General features: G+C 41.0%; 2 pseudogenes; both read right to left on the minus strand.

Moving 5' to 3' along the window:
* Positions 1-674: 674 nt before the first annotated feature.
* On the minus strand, positions 675-5,865 carry LOC136628908 (uncharacterized; annotated as a pseudogene).
* Positions 5,866-5,870: 5 nt separating this feature from the next.
* Positions 5,871-7,613, minus strand: LOC136628909 (uncharacterized; annotated as a pseudogene).
* Positions 7,614-7,976: the final 363 nt, after the last annotated feature.

Below are 7,976 nucleotides of genomic sequence, written 5' to 3' on the forward strand. Positions count from 1 at the left end.
AAGGGGCATGTAACAGAATTGAAACGGAATTCGGATGAACACTGTCGTGGTTGGCTTGCCGTCAACACACCCATCAACTAATATTGAAAGGAGTGTTTGAGGAGTGTTGTGGTATACCATCAAGTGATCCTTACATCCAGATTTTTCAGAAGTTTCAAAGTCTGTGGGCTTCATCTACGTCATATACGACAATGACTGATTAAGAAAGCCCCGTTCAAAGCTTTCTAGTAGAACAATGAGTGAAAATGGTTAACTACATCCAAAGATTGCATCGTTCAAAGTTGATTCATATAACACATGTTTTGCCTATCATACTACCTATTAATCTTAGTGTCTAGTTTTAGTATTATTTAAGTTTGTGGTTTCTAGTTTTCCCAATAAAAGTAATTAACATTGAAAAATCATATTTTTTGCCTACTTTTACAAAACTGATCAAAGTGTGCAACCTCTAAATATTATCCAATCTTCTTGAAATTTGGCATACATATCTTTTACATCACTGAGACTCGGGGCGTAAGCAAAAAGTTTACATTTTATTTTTTGCCTTACAAAATGAAACCATCTAGTCTTTATAGATGTCATCATAGGTCGTTATTGCACAGCTCTTTGGAAGATCACTCTTTTTAGGATAATTTTTCTTATGTCACTTCTATCATTGTTTGATTATTTCCAACTCAAAGTCTTTTTCCACGACCTGATAATCAAGGATGAACAATTATACGCCCAATAATTGGGCCATGTAAATGTACAACAATCAGTCGATGGAACACTCGTTTGTCAACTGGTCATTGATTTTCAGCAAGCATAAAAACGCAGTTGCACATCTGCCCATGTGAACAGGCAATGTACAGCCAGCCTATGGAGACAAATGACTGTAGTAGTGATCGTTCATCTCTAAGTCTTTTCTCGGTCCATGTAGACGAAAATTGAACAAGCCCCAATTATATTGGGCCGAGAATTTGATCCATTGCACAATATAATTAACATCTAATGTGTATTGATTTAATTAACCCCTTCAGTGGCAGGTTTAGGTAGTCTTCAGCACATTTCAACACTGAAATTTAGGAGATTTTCCGGGCGTGCCATTAACAGGGTTAAGAGATCAATCTACTTGCTGCTCGCACATGTCCTGGGGAGGATTGCTATTTTATATGCTTTTAACTTTAAAAAACAGTCAGTGTTTCAGAATCTTTATTACACTTCACTCTGCTGAGTTACTGAATTTCCAGCTATAAAGAGCCACTTCTTATGGAACTCCTTGCTGCCCTCCTAGCTACATGAGCTGTCATGAGCCTAGGAGAAAATACTTTGTGCTGCTCTCCAGTATTGTGACAGCAATACACATACCAGACAAACATTGGATGCTGCCATGTACTGTGGCTTTCTCTTTGGGAACATCTGTTGAACACCTCTTGGGTGCCGCTGGGCAGCACACACTGCTGCTCCTATTTTTTTTGGCTGTGGTCACTCAACTACAGTGACGCAGCTACAATACTTTTTATGCCCAAAATGGCTGCCCAGGGCTTAGGCCAATACACTATTCCCTGTGGAGGGGGCTGATCTTCTGGGTGGTGGCGTACTCTCCATGTCACCGCACACATCAATATGGGGGCGCAACCCCTCAACAGTGCTTCTGAGTGCTTGCTGCCATTCTGCTCGCTCCCCCTGCCTGATCACCTCACAGGTAGTGGAGAGGCTCAAACTGGAACCTCTGTGCATCTGGTAATAACTTTTGTCAGTGTTCTCCTGCTCCCCTCCCTGACTGTACCTCTGGCCAGCGGCAGAGGACTCCTCCCCCCTCTAGAAGTCGCTGCATCAGGCGGACAGACCTTATAGAGGCTGTAGCAACCACTATGTACAGAGTGGTGAGCTGCTCTCCTGCAGGACGGTGCACCCCTCTTACTGTGTGTGACCATGGTGTGGCTGTCTGCCTGCCACACTGTATCCTACCGTTTTTGGTTTAAGTTAAATACAGTATCACAACCAAGCTTAGTGCATAAATGCAGTACCAGAAACGAGAAATACATTTCTTCTTTATATGGCCAGTTTCAGATGAGAGTATTAAGGGTAGATAATACAGACAAGTCTGCCAGCTTGGCCTGAACTCACAGCATGACACTGACATATGAAGTGAGCAGGCTGAGAATAAATACAGGGGCATACCAAGAACTCATGGCGTCCTATAATAAAACTCAGAATTTGCAAATCCAGCCCCTCAAAAAAAAAAATATATATATATATACTAGCTTACCTGTCGCGCGTTGCTGCGACATCAGAAGAAAGGAAAATCTAGGAAACTCGTTCTGATAACATTGAATTTACATTGTGTCATTTTTATTTAAACTTACTCATTTTCATATGGGAAACATTTCAAAGTGTAATTTTAATTCTATGTATTTAATCGAGTGCTTGTGGATATACAATATTTTTAGTTTTTCCGTCTGGTGCATACACGAATAAATCCGAAGTTTTTCCGACGCGTGAGCTGGCCACACACAGTTGTTTATGTGAGGAGCACGGATTCTCCAAACCTATCCCACACACTTGCAGCGATTGTCCTTGTGCTTTGTTGAGGGTCATTGCAAAAGCGAGTCGCACCGGAAACTGTAAACGTTTGAATTCAAATGGCATGTCTGTTGGGATAATTGGAATACGTGGCAACAGAACATCTTCCCCCTTGAATTTCCCATTCAGAATTGTAGCTTCGATGACATTGTTCATCATCTTTTTCACCGCAAGTCTTGTACCGTTGCAAAGTTGTGGTGGATTGATGTTTTGGAGAAGAATGATAGGCACGCCAATTTTCAATGTTGAAACGTGCGGTGGCATACCTGGAAAATCAAGTCAATTCAAGAATTCCGTTGTGTTATTGACCACTTCATCTTGATTCATCACAGTATCGATGGACTTACACTACCGTTCAAAAGTTTGGGGTCACATTGAAATGTCCTTATTTTTGAAGGAAAAGCACTGTACTTTTCAATGAAGATAACTTTAAACTAGTCCTAACTTTAAACAAATGCACTCTATACATTGCTAATGTGGTAAATGACTATTCTAGCTGCAAATGTCTGGTTTTTGGTGCAATATCTACAAAGGTGTATAGAGGCCCATTTCCAGCAACTATCACTCCAGTGTTCTAATGGTACAATGTGTTTGCTCATTGGCTCAGAAGGCGAATTGATGATTAGAAAACCCTTGTGCAATCATGTTCACACATCTGAAAACAGTCTAGCTCGTTACAGAAGCTACAAAACTGACCTTCCTGTGAGCAGATTGAGTTTCTGGAGCATCACATTTGTGGGGTCAATTAAACGTTCAAAATGGCCAGAAAAAGAGAACTTTCATCTGAAACTCGACAGTCTATTCTTGTTCTTAGAAATGAAGGCTATTCCATGCGAGAAATTGCTAAGAAATTGAAGATTTCCTACAACGGTGTGTACTACTCCCTTCAGAGGACAGCACAAACAGGCTCTAACCAGAGTAGAAAAAGAAGTGGGAGGCCGCGTTGCACAACTAAGCAAGAAGATAAGCACATTAGAGTCTCTAGTTTGAGAAACAGACGCCTCACAGGTACCCAGCTGGCATCTTCATTAAATAGTACCCGCAAAACACCAGTGTCAACATCTACAGTGAAGAGGCGGCTGCGGGATTTTGGACTTCAGGGCAGAGTGGCAAAGAAAAAGCCATATCTGAGACTGGCCAATAAAAGAAAAAGATTAAGATGGGCAAAAGAACACAGACATTGGACAGAGGAAGACTGGAAAAAAGTGTTGTGGACGGATGAATCCAAGTTTGAGGTGTTTGGATCACAAAGAAGAACGTTTGTGAGACGCAGAACAAATGAAAAGATGCTGGAAGAATGCCTGACGCCATCTGTTAAGCATGGTGGAGGTAATGTGATGGTCTGGGGTTGCTTTGGTGCTGGTAAGGTGGGAGATTTGTACAGGGTAAAAGGGATTCTGAATAAGGAAGGCTATCACTCCATTTTGCAACGCCATGCCATACCCAGTGGACAGCGCTTGATTGGAACCAATTTCATCCTACAACAGGACAATGACCCTAAACACACCTCCAAATTGTGCAAGAACTATTTACAGCAGAAGCAGGCAGCTGGTATTCTATCGGTAATGGAGTGGCCAGCGCAGTCACCAGATCTGAACCCCATTGAGCTGTTGTGGGAGCAGCTTGACCGTATGGTACGCCAGAAGTGCCCATCCAACCAATCCAACTTGTGGGAGATGCTTCTAGAAGCGTGGGGTGCAATTTCACAAGCTTACCTCAACAAATTAACAGCTAGAATGTCAAAGGTGTGCAATGCTGTAATTGCTGCAAAAGGAGGATTCTTTGACGAAAGCAAAGTTTGATGTAAAAACAATGTTATTTCAAATACAAATCATTATTTCTAACCTTGTCAATGTCTTGACTCTATTTTCTATTCATTTCACAACGCATGGTGGTGAATAAGTGACTTTTCATGGAAAACACAATTGTTTGGGTGACCCCAAACTTTTGAACGGTAGTGTATACGTTGCCGCTTCGCCTGGTATTCCGTTTTGAATGCTGAAATTGATGGCATTGACATCGTTGTTGGTAACTGCTAATATAGCCCGTGCGCTGAGCCACTGATGATTTTTGTAATTCCGCGCGATATTTGGGAACACCTTTTGAATCAATTCGTCTTTGGTTGATGTCATCTTTCCAAAGTTTGTTGGCAATGTGATACATTGTGTAGATCTGTCAATTGGCATCTTCCCATTTCCAATATTCAGCAATTGTTTTGCAAAACGTTCGGCGGATGCATCATTTTGTAGTTGAACACGCATATTGGTTTTCAAAGTCAATTTCTTAACATGTCGCCATAGAACTGATGATTTGAGATATGCATTAAGTTCATCAGCGGGTGTTGAACGTGGTATAACTGGCAGAGTTTGTCGAAAATCACCAGACAATAAAATAAGTGCTCCACCGAAGGGCTGTGCATTTCCCCTCAAATCTTGCAGTGTACAATCAAGCGCTTCCAATGCTTTTTTGTGAGCCATTGTGCATTTGTCCCATATGATAAGTTCACAAGTTTGGAGAACTTTGCCCATTCCGGAATTTTTGGTGATATTGCATGTTGGCGTCTCAGTGGCTTGCAAATTCAAGGGCAATTTCAGTGCTGAATGTGCTGTTCGACCACCATCCAAAAGTGTTGCTGCAATTCCAGATGATGCAATTGCCAGTGCAATTTTATTCCGTGATCGTATAGTTGCCAAAATGATTGAAATGAGAAGTTTTGCCAGTACCTCCGGGCGCATTTATGAAGTACAATCCTCTGCTTTGATTTGTAATTGCTTTTATGATTGTGTCATATACAATGCGTTGTTCTGGAAGCAATTTTGGAAGATTCTTTTCAACAAATGTACCCAAATCATCGACATCGATGTGTGTTTCACGTTGCAAATCACGATCATAAGCGTTATTTGCAGCTCGATTCGGTGCACACATTCCCAACTGCACCAATCCTTTGTTAGCGATTGCCAAACATATATCCTCGATCGAAACTAACGCCTCATTATACACTTTTGTTGTGAATTGCATGTTCGGATTTGTTGCTCGCAAACGACGTAGGATGTCTTCACTCATGTAATCTTTGTATTTTTCCCAAAGATCTTTCGGATTGGATGGGAAACACGTTGTCAATATTATCGCAAATAACGTGCGTATTTGCTGTGGTTGAGCAGTATTTGATGCATCATTGAGTGCTGTGTCCCAATGGGCATCGTTTTCAATAAGCTTTAATTGTTGGCAAGCTTCTCGATAGGTCGCACATACTTCACCATTTACTGTTCTCAGTTCTTGGAAGGATTTCGGTCCACGCATGTTAACTATAACAGTAAGCGCAAGTAAAAACATTCTTGATTGTTTGGATGAACTGTATACAGACGGCCTAACGTGTCAGACGAATATAAATTCGGATGTCCTTCAACTGGTTTGCCCTGTTTACGACGTTGAAACTTTTTCGCTGATGCATTCCATGTGTAGTATTTTGGCACTTCTGAGTAAAGTAGCGTTCCTGCGAACAAATCATGCATGCACAATGAGAAGAAGGCAGTTAACGTTGTTTGCGGTGGCGAAGATGCTCTTGCATGTACATTTTCTGTTGTAAAATACACGCGCTGTCCATTTTCAAGATGTACTGCCAAATGAACAACTGTTGGATGACGTTCATGAATTGGAAATGAGAAAATACGCCAAACAGCTTCATTGCTACTAATGTAGCGTCCCAATTGATATCGTTCGATTTCATCGATTGGTGCAGATGCATTTTCCACTCCAAAAACTGCCATATCACTTCCTTTATTGACATATTTGCAAATGTATTTGATCGATTTCACTGAATTGCAATACTCGACATTGATGTGTGTTTTAAACGTCTTTGAGAGTAATGGTGAATACGGCACAACCCAACGATTATCGACTTCAATGTCATTGTTGCACACTTTTAAAGTGATTAATTTGCCACCATCTTCAGTTGATCGTCGACGATATTGTGGATATCCATCATTTCCAGTGATAGTTTCAGCATGTAAGTCTCTTGGATAGCGTTTCGTGCATTTTCCATCCTTCATGCATGGAGAATAGTTGTTGATTGCGCCACAAGGACCATGAAGCATGTTTTTAGTAACGTCTTCGAATAAGCCTGGATCAATGTTGAAATCTGGGATTTCTGCTGAGATAACTTCATCAATTTTGTCTGGTGTAATTTTGTCGATCAACCAAATCAAAATGTGTGCATGCGGTAATCCTCTTTTCTGCCATTCAATGGAATACATCCAACAGCGTGTCTCCCCAAAAACATGATGTTTGACAATGAAATCCATGATGGATTTCAAATTTTGTTTGAACACACGTGCGATGATGTCATGGCGATCCGAAGGCAATTGTCCAGGCAACAGAAGTTCTTTAATTTCATCCCACGTTGGATTGCACGTGAATGTTATGAAAAAATCTGGACGGCCATATGCGCGAACATAAGTCATTGCATCTTGTGCGTATTCATGCATGTGCCGTGGGCTTCCTGTGAATGTAGCCGGCAGGATGACCATTTATCCCAGTTCATTGGGATTGCCATCAGTAGCAATTGCATCACGTAAATGAATATATTCTTCTGAATGCAGTTTGGTTTGATTTAATCGAATGAAGAGAAGTCGTTCGGTCTCGATTTTTGCATACATATCGACAATGTATTGATGGAACAAATGTCGACATTTTAAAATGTGATTGTCTGGGTTCTCACGAATCATCAATCGATATGAATAGTAATTCATGGCACTGACTTTCTTATTGGTCTCCTCATGTGTTTGTGGATTTCTCATTTTGATGTTGAAATGATATCCATCTTCTCCTTGCCAGAATAAAATTGGATATTGCAAGGCATCGTATGAGCGATGAGTTTCGGAGACTCGGTGAAGATGACCATCTCTGCGATGAAGAACTATATCACGCGAGTTAAATTCTTCGCCAACTATGACGATCGCCACTTCATTAATTGTTGGTGCGTTGTATTGTCTTTCGTGTTGGCCGACTGGTGTTTTGTCAGCTCTAATAACGTAATCATCAGCTGGCATTCGCTCGAGGGCCGTCCTAAACAGTTGAACTAATTGGTTGTGTTGCTCAAATAAATTTTGTAATACAGCAACAATTTCTCGATTAGTGCTGGTATTGACTCGACAACGTTGATCAATTTATTCATCGGTGGTTCCCATGAAATAAATTGGAGAAATTTGTGATCTGAATGCTGCAGTGGTAGAAGTGATCTAGCGAGATGATAAATTTGGCCTTGGACTTTGAACGTTGGCATGTAATTGTCACGTATGATTTCTGTTGCACCGAACGATGTCATCTGGAAGCATGAATTGTACTTGCATATGTTTGCCAAGAAATGTTTAGACTGGCTTGTGTCACCGGATAGCAACGTTGATAATGGTTCG

This window comes from Eleutherodactylus coqui, chromosome 5 (assembly GCF_035609145.1).
Source record: "Eleutherodactylus coqui strain aEleCoq1 chromosome 5, aEleCoq1.hap1, whole genome shotgun sequence".
NCBI lineage: Eukaryota > Metazoa > Chordata > Amphibia > Anura > Eleutherodactylidae > Eleutherodactylus > Eleutherodactylus coqui.